The sequence below is a fragment of the Amphiura filiformis genome, unplaced genomic scaffold (genome assembly GCF_039555335.1).
Source record: "Amphiura filiformis unplaced genomic scaffold, Afil_fr2py scaffold_597, whole genome shotgun sequence".
Lineage (NCBI taxonomy): Eukaryota > Metazoa > Echinodermata > Ophiuroidea > Amphilepidida > Amphiuridae > Amphiura > Amphiura filiformis.
The window spans coordinates 1,038,710-1,052,527 of NW_027306061.1; the positions used below are offsets into that span (position 1 = coordinate 1,038,710).

Sequence of the window (13,818 nt, forward strand, 5' to 3'; positions counted from 1 at the left end):
AATATTTAATTATTCTCCTCATTATGACCTTGTCAACATGCAAATCAGCTAAGCAACATATATAGTACTTTGTAAATAAATTGAACTTGTTTTTGTTTGTTTTTCACATCTACATTGTGCGAAATTGTGTATATGTTGTAAATATAATGTAACAGTTTTTGTCTTGTCAAATTTCTTACTGTCAATGTAGATTTGGGCTATTCAAGTTGAAATCCATTCACCATGTGGAAGACATGATTAAATCTTCCACACTGGGAGTGGTGTGAATTTCAAATGGGGTTACCTGATTGGGTGACTCCATTTGAAATCTATACACCCTATGTGGATTAAGATCATGCCTTACATAAGGGCTGTATGGGCTTCAACTGGAATAGCCCATTTAAACCTGGTACATATTGTTCTGTGTGTGCAATGAAAGTTGTGTTTCTAATATCTCCCAAAGTTGCATTGTGAAAAAGAACATACCCACTTGTTATGTGGATAATCAACAGGGATACTGAATCGGTGGCATACTGGGCACAGTTTCTCTTCCCAAAATGACTTTACCAAGACAAATGTGTGCAAAGCTTGTAAAAATTTCAATGCCAAATTGGGCCAGCCTACTCAGTGGGCATAGGTTAGGATTTCGACGTTGAATCAACGTTGATACAACGTCGAAGTTTCAACTTAACCTGATTTCAATCTGATTTCAACCTAGAGGTTAGTTGAAATCAGGTTGAAATTTCAACGTTGATATCAACCAAATTTCAACCTGATTTCAACTAACCTCTAGGTTGAAATCAGATTGAAGTCCATCAGGTTGAAGTCCATTTGCAAATACAACCTGATTTCAATGTCGAAATTTCAACGTGATTTCAACGTCAGGTGTGCCCACTGGGTAAGGATAGTTTTAACCTAAAACAGTTCAAAAGGAACATGCACATCAAACATTTTTGTCAATTTTGTCATGGTATTACAAGGCAATTTCGTCCTTTGCTTTTTGAGGCAAGGGGCAACTTCTCCCTCTCAGATGGAATGCAACAACCACTAATCTGCATCTACAAAAATCCAGAACATAATTATAATACAACGTACAATATTAACAACCACAAATATCAGCCTTTTGCAGACACAACTTATTGCATTGATATGACAATATAACCTACTTAGATAATGCTATGGGGAAGCATGTTGCTGTAAAGGTTGGCTAGAAGTTGTTTAAATAGCAAAGCACCCATCCTAACTAACATTTGCTGTCAATATAATATTTATATCGATTTTTTGATTTTATTTTTATTTGCCATAGTGCAACCAAAGTAATATTGGGCTATTCCAGTTGAAATCCATACACCCCCTATGGAAGACATGACCTTAATCTCACACACAGGGAGTGTGAATTTCAAATGGGGTTACCTGAATGGGCGATTCCAGACTTGAAATTCACATGCTTGTGTGGAAGATTAAGGTTAGGTCTTCCATGATAGGGGGTGTAAGGATTTCAGCTGGAATAGCCCATAAGAAGACCATCATCAAATCCAGCGGAAAAGTAGTGGATATTATGCATTTCAGGATTTGTCAATATTTAGATTAACAAATGCATCTATTCCAGTTATAATGTAAGCTGAAAAAGAGCCCTTATGCTAACAGAAGCTAAAAATATGCCCATTTCAGACCAAAAGGTTACTCAGTAAATAAGTTAGTAAGCAAGTAACATTTACTAATATAGGCTGATACCAATTCATGGTTCAGCAAAAACAGATAGAAAGGTCTGTGTTGTGAGAAGATCAAAGTTAGAAAGGTCTGTGTTGTTAGAAGATCAAAGTTATAATTATACGATCTACATATTTCACCCCTACCAAACAAACATTTTTATGTATAACAAAATTCACAATTTTTTACTCTATTTGTTGATTTCTATAAAAAAAAATGTAAATTTCTCAATTGATAAATTGCTATATATAATGCAGATAGAAGTTTACATTTCATAATTAACCCAGTATTCACCTACCAAATTAATAATGCCATCATCTTGAATTAAAAAAATAATCACATGCCTACGTTTAGAATACTGGTCGATACCAGGCCCGAGACCAGACCCAATACACCGAAAAAGCAGGCCTTGAGATATTTTTTCTAAACCTTTGTTGCAAGTAGAACTCAATTAACATGTCAAGCTTTTAAAAAAAAGGTGAATAAAGTATGACCACAGATTCTGGAAATGGATGTTTAGTTTTATAGGGCTATTCCAGTTAGTATCCACAGACCCCCTATGGAAGACATGACCTTAATCTTCCACACAGAGAAATCTAAAATGGTTTTATGATGTAGGCCTATTATAGATTTGTATCGTACAATGGGCTATTCCATTTAAAATCCACACTACCCCTGTGGAAGATTTAGCTAAAGTCTTCCACAGAGGGTGTATGAGTTTTGAATACAATATACATTGGGTAACTTGCATTTGAAATACTCACTCCAGTTATAGAAGATATAGGTAAAGACATGATACAGGGGGAGTATGGGTTTCAAAATGATTAACCCTGACCAATTACATTTGAATAACATACTCCCCCTGTGGAAGATATTTCCAAAATCTTGCACAGGGGTAGTGTGGATTTCAACTGGAATAGCCCAGTAGGAAAGTTGCAACAGGAACATGGAGGGTGAGTTTCAAATAGAGTTGGTTAATGTGCTAATTCCATTTGAAATTCATACTCCCCCTGTGGAAAATATTTCCTAACTCTTCCACAGGGGGAGGGTGGACTTTAAATGGATAAATCCAATTAGGGCTGTGATGTATATAATAACATAATAGGTCTATGTGAAATTAGTTAGCTATAGTAATATTATTGTAAACTTATACAATGCTTTATACTGTACATATCTAAATGAATCAGATTCAAGTGATTATGTGTGATAGACCCTATGTACCTGTACTATAGTATAATGTTATCTACTGAAATACAAAGTTATGTATATATTCTAACTCCTAAAAAAGTTGTAAAATGTTGCTTCCTAATTAGTACCAAAAATACCCAAAAATAAATTTTTGGGAAACTTAATAATTTGCTATTTTTGTAACTGACTGACTTTGCTCCAAATATCAGTAAAGTTTATCAAAAGAAAAACTTGATTTTGTGGAAAATATATGGTTGAATGAAGGCGTGTGAAAGAAATTCAAAAGAGTATAATTATGAAGAGTGTTTTATAGACTGTCCAAATAATATCAAACCTTGATCAGTAGTACAGTACTGTTTATAGTCAATCAAATTGAGAAATGGCAGACACAGAAGTATCTTTGCCAATGGAGAAGTTAGAGATTGTTAATTTTAAAAAGTGTTTCTGGATATGAAAGTTTGAAGTAAAGATTTTGTCCTCTGATGCTATCTACTATACTTTTCAGCAGCTGATTGAAAATCTTCAGAAATTAGTTGTCATGTGCAGTAAACAAAAACACAACAACAGATCAGATCACACATTGGCGAGAGCACCAGCGTTCGAAATAGGGCCAGTCAGCCGGCCATTGGCCTGTTACGTTTTGGCCTGGCCGGTAACTTTTCTGACTGGCATCTAGTTGCCGACCCGGCTGGCCGGTAACTTTTTAAGGTCAAGCCCTGCTGGCCAGTAACTTTTTGAGGCATATTTCGAACACTGGAGAGCACGTCCGATGAGCATGTGGCATGATACGATTGATCGATCACACTATTTATGTAGAGCATTGTTCTTACTTCAGTGTGCAATGTATTGTACACAGTGTCCATTGTGTGGTCGAATATGTTTTCAAATCGCAAGAAATTAATTGGTTGAATATATTTAAATGGTTGCACATCAATGGTGCTTATTATAGTCTGTATGGTAGATGCTGCATGTTTACTTAGAGAGCAGAATGAATTAAAACTATCTGCCTTCCAAATTAAAAATACAGTATCTGAACTATTACAAAGACCTTGCTGTCAGTTTCCAAAAAGGATCACACCTAAACTTTCCTCAGGGACACCCAGGGAAGCAAAGTTAGCCAATACAGAATGATCAACCCAAAGTAAAAAGAGTAATTAAGTTATATCTTAATGAGATTTTTAACTTGAATTGCCTATGAATGTTCACATGTAATTAATGCAAAGCCCGTAGTTGCAATTATAGCGTTTAAAAGATGTGCGTTTGTGTGTAACCGGTTAGTTCAAATTTCTATTTAACTTGTAAGGTTATCCACTTACATTTTATGTATAGTAGAAGGGTTATTCATTACAACACAAAGGGGCTGAAGTTCATATATATATATGTGTACATAATAATCAGAAGAATGAACTTAGTATGGTAGAGTGAATGATAGCTTATTACAAATACACTTTGCCTATTTGAATACTTTTGATATCAAAATTTGTGAGTCGTTTAGGTATTGATTCATAATCATAAAAAGGTGAAAAAAAAGTATAATTGTACTGCAATTGTAGACTGTCTGTGTTACTATCATTACATTATGTGAATCCCTTTGAGCTTTCATTACTGTACATATTTAAACATACTAAACAATTAATAAATATGATCGAACATTTAAAAGTAGATTCACAGCCAGAATTCTGCTGATGATGTTACACTATCATGTCAGATGCCAAAACAAAACAAAAAATCGAAATATTAATAAGAATAATATTTATACAAAATATTAACAAGAATAATAGTTATGTTTTACTTTAAATGCAAATTTTGTTTTGTGAAATTAAATTTAGAATGTATGACTTTTAAGTTTTAAAATTATTTTAAAATTATTACTTAAATGTAATTTTTCACAATTCCTGATGGCCCAGATGACCATCAAGATCTAGTATAACTAAAACGGACTATTCCAGTTGATTTCCATACACCCCTTATTCTATACAGGTACTGTGAATTTCAAATGGGGTTACCTGAATGGGTGACTGCATAACACCCCTATGTGAGAGATAAAGGTTGTGTCTATCTTCATCTAGGGGGTGTATGCATTTCAACTGGACAAACTCAATATGTTTCTGTATCAAACATACCACAAATTGATAAAGAAACAAAAAAAACCAATTGTACTCCATAAGTGGAGTGCCTGTGGCCTGCCCAGCCACCCTGCTTGGGATTCAGAACAAACAATAGTTCCAGATATGTTTTTGGGTATAATGGCACAAATAAAATTCCAGGGGGGGGTGTTGGTGTCAGGGGAGGGTACTTAAATTATATTTTGACGAGGTGTGTCGCCCAAGCTTCAAAACCCTACCCCATTTCTAGGGGTAATTTTGACTCAATAAATGGCATCATTTTCCTCTTTGACACTTTTTCAAAATATGGACCCACATCTATGAATTTTCTGTAAGAAGTACCCCATTTTTGGATGACTTTTTTAATACATGGATCCATGTAAAAGGATTTTCTGTGAAAAACCTACCCCATGTCTAGGGATTTGTTGTGAAAAAACAGATCTATTTGGGCGGCACATACATGTAATACTTCGAAGTACCCCCCTTGATAAAATTCTTGTTTTATACAACTATTATAGTATGTGCTACAAATCATACTGTGTAGATAAGCTTTACAAAATAATCTAAATCTTGCATATAACAAAAACTGCTTTAAACAATTTGTATAGAAAAGTTTCACAATCAGAAAATAGATGAATGTAGTTCAACTGCGAAAAAAGCTAAAGTGAAAACCCAGCTTGCCCTTATCTCTAGCCCTTAAGGGATCTGGAATGAGCGTTTTGACAGTATTTTTTATGGAACATGAGAGCACCAAATTGCATTCTGAATACGAAGCATGTCTTTCTGGTATCAAATAATTTTCATTTTTTGAAAATCTCGATATAATACAAATTTTATGACAAATTATAAAAATTTGATATTTTTCAAATTTTTGATATATAACAGTCCTCGAAGTAAGTTTTATAAATCTAATGATATATTCTTAAAGTGTATGCAGCTGGGAGGAAAAGCCGACGATCAATTGAAAATTTTGACCTTTCATATTGAAGATATGGATTTTTTCCCCAAAAAGACCTAATATTTTTTAATGTTTTGGGAAAAATAATCCATATCTTCAATACGAAAGGTCAAAATTTTCAATTGATCGTCGGCTTTTCATCCCACCTACATACACGTTAAGTATAAATCATCAGATTTATAAAGTTTACTTTGAGTACTGTTAAATATCAAAAATATCAATTTTTAATGATTTGCCATAAATGTGTATTACATTGCGAATTTCAAAAAATCAAAATTATTTGATATCAGAATGACATTCTTCATATTCAGAATGCAATTGGATATGTCTGATGTGCTCTATTAAATGTCCCACAATAAATACTGTCCAAACGTTCATACCCCTTCCCTTAACATAATTTTGCTCTATGAGCATGCCAATTCTATCAAAACCCAGCAAACATGTTTTTGTAAAAGTGTAGAAAAGGATATAAAGGTTGCTAGAAAATGTTAGGATGATAAAGGGTATAAAACATTTGAATTCCATGTTAAAAACATTTTAAAAGTTGCTAACAAACATTCTAACATTATTGTTTTCACATACAAAAATTTCATGACCTTTGTATAGCCTAGTATTTAATGTTACTAACAAACATTCTAACATTAAATTTCATGACCTTTGTATAGCCTAGTATTTAATGTTACTACAAACTTTTGACCCCCCCCCCAAAAAAAAACCACTCATTCTAAACCCATTTCTGTATTTGATGGACAATTACCATAATGTATTGAAGACATTATTTGGAAGGTATCTATATATTATCAATGCCATGCAACAATATGTTGTACCTTTTGAGAAACTGTTTTGAGAAAAAGTTTTGATGAAAGTCAACCAGTGGGTTATTCCAGTTGAAATCCATAACCCCTCTGGAAGACATGACCTTAAATTCCCCACACAGGGAGTGTGAATTTCAAATGGGGTTGCCTGAATGGGCGACTTCATTTGAAATTTGGGGGTCACCTGAATGGGTGACTCTATTTGAAATTTGCACTCCCTGTGTGGGAGATAAAGGTCATGCCTTCCAAAGGGGGTGTATGGGTTTCAATTAGAATAGCCAATTATGTAACAACAGATATTGAAAATAAATTGTCTGCAAATTATGGAGCCCATTATAACTTGAAAATATAGAACCCAAAAGTGTAAAATTCTGATTGTGAAACAAAATATCATTGTACATTGCTTTTTATATTGATCAGTTATGAACACTTTTTAAACAGTATTACAAATATTTGAGAAAATAGGACCATCCCAAAATATTTTAAAGCAATTACGAACAAATCTCGGTAAGCAGCAATTTATCATGCATTTACACAATTACTTATCATGTATGTAAACAGTGTCATGATGCATATTTAATATGTAAAAAACAAATGACAAATTGTTTGCCTACCACCCTCTGTCCAAAATATAGTTTTGAAAGCGTGTAACCATCACAAATCCCAATTACAGTATTCCGTAAATTAATAAACAAGCAAACAAGCAAAACAGTAATAACAGAAGAAAGTGTATTCTAAATCATAGTATACATCTTGTATAATTTATATAAAGAGAGAGAATTTGACCAGTATATATATCGGCTGTATATATAAGCTAATATCTGAACCCCAGGGGGAGGTACTCAAGTTTGGTTTGGGGGTAAGGATGTGCTTTTGAGAATCTCAAAGTGGACCCAGGGCTATTCCAGTTGAAATACACACTACCCCTGTGGAAGATTTTGGAAATATCTTCCACAGGGAGAGTATGAATTTCAAATGGAATGAACACATTAAGCAGCATACACCATCTGAGAAAGATTCAATCTGGATCTTCCACAGAGGGAGGGTGAGTTTCAAATGGCCGGACCTGCTGTGTTCATTCCATTTGAAATTGATACTCCCCCTGTGGAAGATATTTCCAAGATCTTCCACAGGGGTAGTGTGGATCTCAAATGGAATAACCCATTGTACCAATTCGCCAAGATAATTAGACCCATTTTTTTATATCCGAGTCCTCAATTTTTGGCCAAATGGAACACAGAAATTTGGACCAGTTTGGTGAAAATGGGTTATTTTTTTTAATTCCATTTTTATAACAAAATTGAGTCACAGAAAACAGAGATGCCACTTTTCCTGATTTATCAGGAATTCCTGATTTTTGCCACTTTTAGCCAAGAATTCAGGATTTTTTTGGCAATGAATGAGTGGCTACGCTTCGCAGTTTCCTGATTTTTTTCAACAAGTGGCATCTCTGAGAAAAGGGGACCCTTGTTGAACCAGAGGCCCCGGCCAGAGGCCACAACAAATGAGACCCACATTTCTGCCACATCCCCATATGGTCATTTGTACTGATTACCCCTCCCCTACCCCCTCTGTCACCCTGGAATCTGAACTAGCAAACATCTGTACATTTTTTTGTAGTATTGTGACGTTGTGTATAGTTGGTGGCTAATAAAGTGTTTCCATATATTAAAATTTATATTTCTTTTACAATATTTTGTTGTGTTTATTTTGTGTCATGCTGGTGGTACAAATTTTTACAAAATGTTCCCTCCCACAAAATGAGCATAAAGTCGTAACATTGTGGTTTTGAGACCTTCCAACTGTTGAGTGGATGTTCTTTGTTTGAAGACACCTGTATAGTCAGTGGTATGTCCTTTGTGAATTCTGTATTCAATATATCATTCACAAAGGACAAACATGGGCCTTCAAAGCAAAGATCATCAACTCAAAAGTTGGAACATCTTGAAACTCCCAACTTGCAACTTTACGCTCATTTTGTGGGAGCAGAGCACATATGTGACATGATCTGGTCCATGGGGGCCAAATGAGGCATTTTTGAAAATTGAGTTAATATAATTATCACCTTATAAAAACATTAAGCTATCATATACTGAAAACACCAAAGGTCTAGCATACTTGGTTTTTATGCCAATTTTCTTATTTTATTTTATTTTTTTATCTCATATTTTTGCCTTTATCTCAATTTCAAATTTGCCGCCTTTGGCCCCTATGGATTAGATCGTGTCACATATGTGACATGATCAAGGGGAATGAGTCACATGTCGGCCCTGGTTGAAAATGAGTTTTACACATGTTTCTAAAGAGGACATTTAGAGCTTTAAGAAACTGAAAACCCCATGTTGATACGACTTTTATTTGTGAAGTTATGTCAATTTATCAATCGCTGAAAACAATATAAAACAAAAAAGAATTTTAACACTTTCTTTGCCAATATCTCAAAATCAATATTAGCGATCGGGTCCAATCAGGCTAAAGTCAGCAATAATGAAGCTATGATATAGGCAAAAATGAGGAGGAAAAAAACAATAAAAAACATAAGAAAATGGATATATCAAATGTTCATAACTTTGTAAACCAAGTATTTAAGAGACATGGGGATTCAATATCATTAAGTGTAGGAGCTAATGGTAGTAACTCAATTTTCAAAATTTCCAACTTTAGCCGAGTGGATCAGATCAGGTCACATTGTTGTTATCCCCATGTTGTTAACAAGGCGGTTCTCGAACCACGAGTCTCGCCTGCTTTCGCGATCGCCTGCTTTTACGATTACTTTTGGTAGAAGTAAATGAACCTGCAACAACCCATGGCGATTTGCCTGTTCAATTTGAGCTTGATTGGACCAATATTGGAATTTGACCTTCATCCCTAAATTTTGGTGGGTCTCGGCTGGGCACAATTACCTGGCTGATGGTGACTGTACCCACGAAGTTTCATGCCCATCCGACAATTTTTACTAATATGACCTTAGATGACCCCTACTGACCCCAAAATGACCTTCCAAAAATTGGGCTCTAAATGTTGACTGTACATGTCATGCCCATACAACAGTTTTTAGTCATTTGACTTCAGATGACCTCTGAGTGACCTCAGATGACCTTGCAATGACTGTCCAAAAATTTGGCTCTAAATGATGACTACCCACTAAGTTTCATGCCCCTGTGACAGTTTTTAGAAATTTGACCACAGATGACCCATGGGTGACCTCAGATGTTCCTGAAATGACCTTCCAAAAATTTGACTTTAAATGTTGACTGTAACCACCAGGTGTCATGCCCATGGATGACCTTCGATGATCCCAAAATGACCTTCCAAAAATTGGCTCTAAATGTTGACTGTACCCACAAAGTTTCATGCCCATACAACAGTTTTTAGTAATTTGACCTCAGATGACCCCTGGGTGACCCCGAAATGCCCTTCCAAAAATTTGACTCTTAATGTTGACAGTGACCACTTAGTGTCATGCCCATACGACAGTTTTAGTAACGTGACCTCAGATGACCCCTGAGTGACCTTGGATGACCCCGAAATGACTTTCCAAAAAATATGACTCTAAATGTTGACTGTACCCACCAAGTTTCATGCCCATATAACAGTTTCAAGTAATTTGACCTCAGATGACCCCTGGGTGACCTTGGATGACCCAAAATGACCTTCCAAAATTTGGCTCTAAATGTTGACTGTACCCACCAAGTTTCATGCCCATACGACAGTTTTAGTAATTTGACCTCAGATGACCTCTGGGTGACCCCGAAATGCCCTTCCCAAAAATTGGACTCTTAATGTTGACTGTAACCAATAAGTGTCATGCCCATATGACAGTTTTTAGTAATTTGACCTCAGATGACCCCTGGGTGACCTTGGATGACCCTAAATTACCTTCCAAACTTTGACTCTAAATGTTGACTGTACCCACCAAGTTTCATGCCCATATGACAGTTTTTAGTAATGTGACCTCAGATGACCCCTGTGTGACCTCGGATGACCCCGAAATAATCTTCCGAACATTTGACTCTAAATGTTGACTGTACCCACCAAGTTTCATGCCCATACGAGTTTTTAGTAGTTTGACCTTAGATGACCCCTGGGTGACCTCGGATGACCCGAAATAATCTTCCTAACATTTGACTCTAAATGTTGATTGCACCCACCAAGTTTCATGCCCATACGACAGTTTTTAGTAATTTGACCTTAGATGACCCCTGGGTGACCTCGGATGACCCCAAAATAATCTTCCGAACATTTGACTCTAAATGTTGATTGTACCCACCAAGTTTCATGCCCATACGACAGTTTTTAGTGATTTGACCTCAGATGACCCCGAAATAATCTTCCGAACATTTGACTCGATGTAGCACCCCAACAGAGACATTTTTGACATAAAAACCCGTTTTAGACATTTTAAAAAAAAACTGCTTCCTTCACCCTAAAAAGGTGGTTTTAAATGTTCAGTTTCCTATACTTTTGTACATGAGAGACATTCTTCAAAGTCTTTTTTGGCCTAATGCTTTGGCCTACATGACCGAAATTGATATATGTAATGCATAATATAAAACAATATTTCATTAAATTTTGACCCCCCAACTTCGAGTGTGTGGGAGGGGGCCACGGGGGGTGCTAGTGTGCATGAAGACTACATTGTATGATAGACCATTTTGACATAAAACCCGTTTTAGACATTTTTTGAAAAATGCTTCCTTCACCCTAAAAAGGTGGTTTTAAATGTTCAGTTTCCTATACTTTTGTACATGAGAGACATTCTTCAGTCTTTTTTGGCCTAATGCTTTGGCCTACATGACCCGAAATTGATATATGTAATGCAATATATAAAACAATATTTCATTAAATTGTTGACCCCCCCTCAACTTTGAGTGTGTGGGAGGGGCCACATGGGGGGGGTACTAGTCTGCATCCTCTGGTCATACTACCCCCTACCACATTATGTTGACCGTACCCACCAAGTTTCGTGCCCATACGACAGTTTTTAGTCATTTGACCTCAGATGACCCCTGGATGACCTTGGGTGACCTTGACGCACTAACCAATACAAACTTGTTCTGTCTGGGGTGAAGATGCACCCACCCACCAAGTTTGAAGAATGTGCGACCCCTAGTCTCCGAGAAAATAGGTTTTTGCATTTTATGCATAAATTATGCAAATTAGGTACTTAATTACCATATTTTGCGCTGAAAATCGAATCGGGTTGAGATCCTCTGGTCATACTACCCCCTACCACGTTTCATCATCATAGGGCTTAGGGATCTTACGAATCCCCCAGATACAGCTCCACAAGGCGGATTTCTTCAGATTTCCAACCATATTTGTTGAATCGTTCCGCATAAATTATGCAAATTAACAACTAAATGCGCATACTTTTCGCCGAAAAACTAATCAGGTGATCAGCAGATGTGTATCATAGCTGCCACCAGGTTTCGTTACCATGCGCCCGACGGATCTTGAGATAGTCTGTCCACAAACTCCGCTATCAATTTGCGCTGATTTTCAGCATAAATCATGCAAATTAGCTATGTTAATTTGCATATTTTTCCCCGAAAACATACGGTTACGGAGCAAACTTGGATACCCTTCCTCCCACCAAGTAGCGTCGCCGTAAGTCTTACGGTTCCCCAGATACAGCTCCGGACGGACACACATATATCCATCCATCCACACACACATCCACCCCCACGGAGAGACAGAAATAGTGATTACTAAGTCCCATCCTGAACAAAGTTCAGGCGAGACAATAAAAACAAGCAGGATATGGTATAAAATATGCTAACATGATTTTATTGAGGTATTGCATCACCAATTCTTTGAATTGAAAGTGACTAAAGGCAGCATAAGATTATGTCCATATTTGGCATATTGACCCGTTTATTCTTTACACAGGAATAAATCATATACGGTGACGGGCGTTAATACAGTATGGGGAAATTAGCGAAAAGTCAACACATTGTCCAGTGTTGAGGGATCGAACCAAAGGGTGAAGTTTATTTGTCTTGTTGTGGTGATCGTCAGATACGAAGTGAAGTGTCCTAAAGTTTACATTCGGTACATATAATATTTACATTTATCATTTACATTGGAATACAGAGTCAAGTTTTAGTCAATAGAATCATTACTTATTATGATGTAATAAAACTATTAACCAATCAAGAACCAAGTTAACTTCCTGTCATGCATCTTGCTTCACTCTCACATGATGAGTAGGAGGACGAGATGGATAAATCAAGGTTAAACGATTCTGAAAATGTGCGTATAGTCATACACAAAACTACTGCGCCTGTATCCCCGGGCCTGTATCAATGAGTGCTTGGGTTTGTTTACAGACCAGTTGAATATGAATGGTGTTAGATTTTGATTTGGATACAGTATTAGCAGTGGGAATATAATAAAGTTTTCTAACGTGAAACGATAAGAAAACAAATTTGACCCCACGCGGAAGCAATTCCGGTTCATACCGATCGGGTCTGTGTTTTCCGGCCGGTGTTGCCATAGCAGCGTGACAGCATCGTGTGTTGACCAATGAGAGCTGCCCTCTCGTCTGCGCTGGTCACTGTCGTGGTGTTTTGTTTTCATTACATTATTGGTTTCCAGAATGGATAGACAAAACATTTTAATTCCCACCCACCTCTCCCAATTATAGGGGAGCCTATGTGTTTGTCAAATATGTTAATGCAAGCACATATATACTTTATTTCAAGCAAATCATAAGTTGTTTTTAAAAAAGGCAGGTACTGCTTTCCTTACATAATTAAGGAAAACAAATTAAATAGTTGCATGATATATATCATGCTTTAGGCATGCTATTTGAGCACAAATAATTATATGGGTAAAGAAAAATTTTTATGGTATTTGGATTCTTCAGTCGGGTATTCACTGTAGAACAGAAATTGGGTTGAGTATTTTTACTTTTATCTTGGAATTCCATGAGGATTTGTATTAAATTTCCCCTGGATTGCTTTGGGATTCAGATTCCTCAGTAGTGTTACTGTGGAACAGAAATTGGGTTGAGCATTTTGCTTTCATCTTTGAATCTCAAATATCTTGGTTGATATAA

The 13,818-nt window shown here is 36.2% G+C and overlaps 1 long non-coding RNA gene across 1 annotated transcript; it reads left to right on the top strand.

The window, feature by feature from the left end:
- The first annotated feature begins 757 nt into the window (after positions 1-757).
- LOC140145743 (uncharacterized) lies at positions 758-3,834 on the top strand. Its single transcript, XR_011858129.1, has 2 exons — positions 758-1,745; positions 1,778-3,834. It is a non-coding gene; the product is annotated as an uncharacterized lncRNA (long non-coding RNA).
- The last annotated feature ends 9,984 nt before the right edge of the window (positions 3,835-13,818 follow it).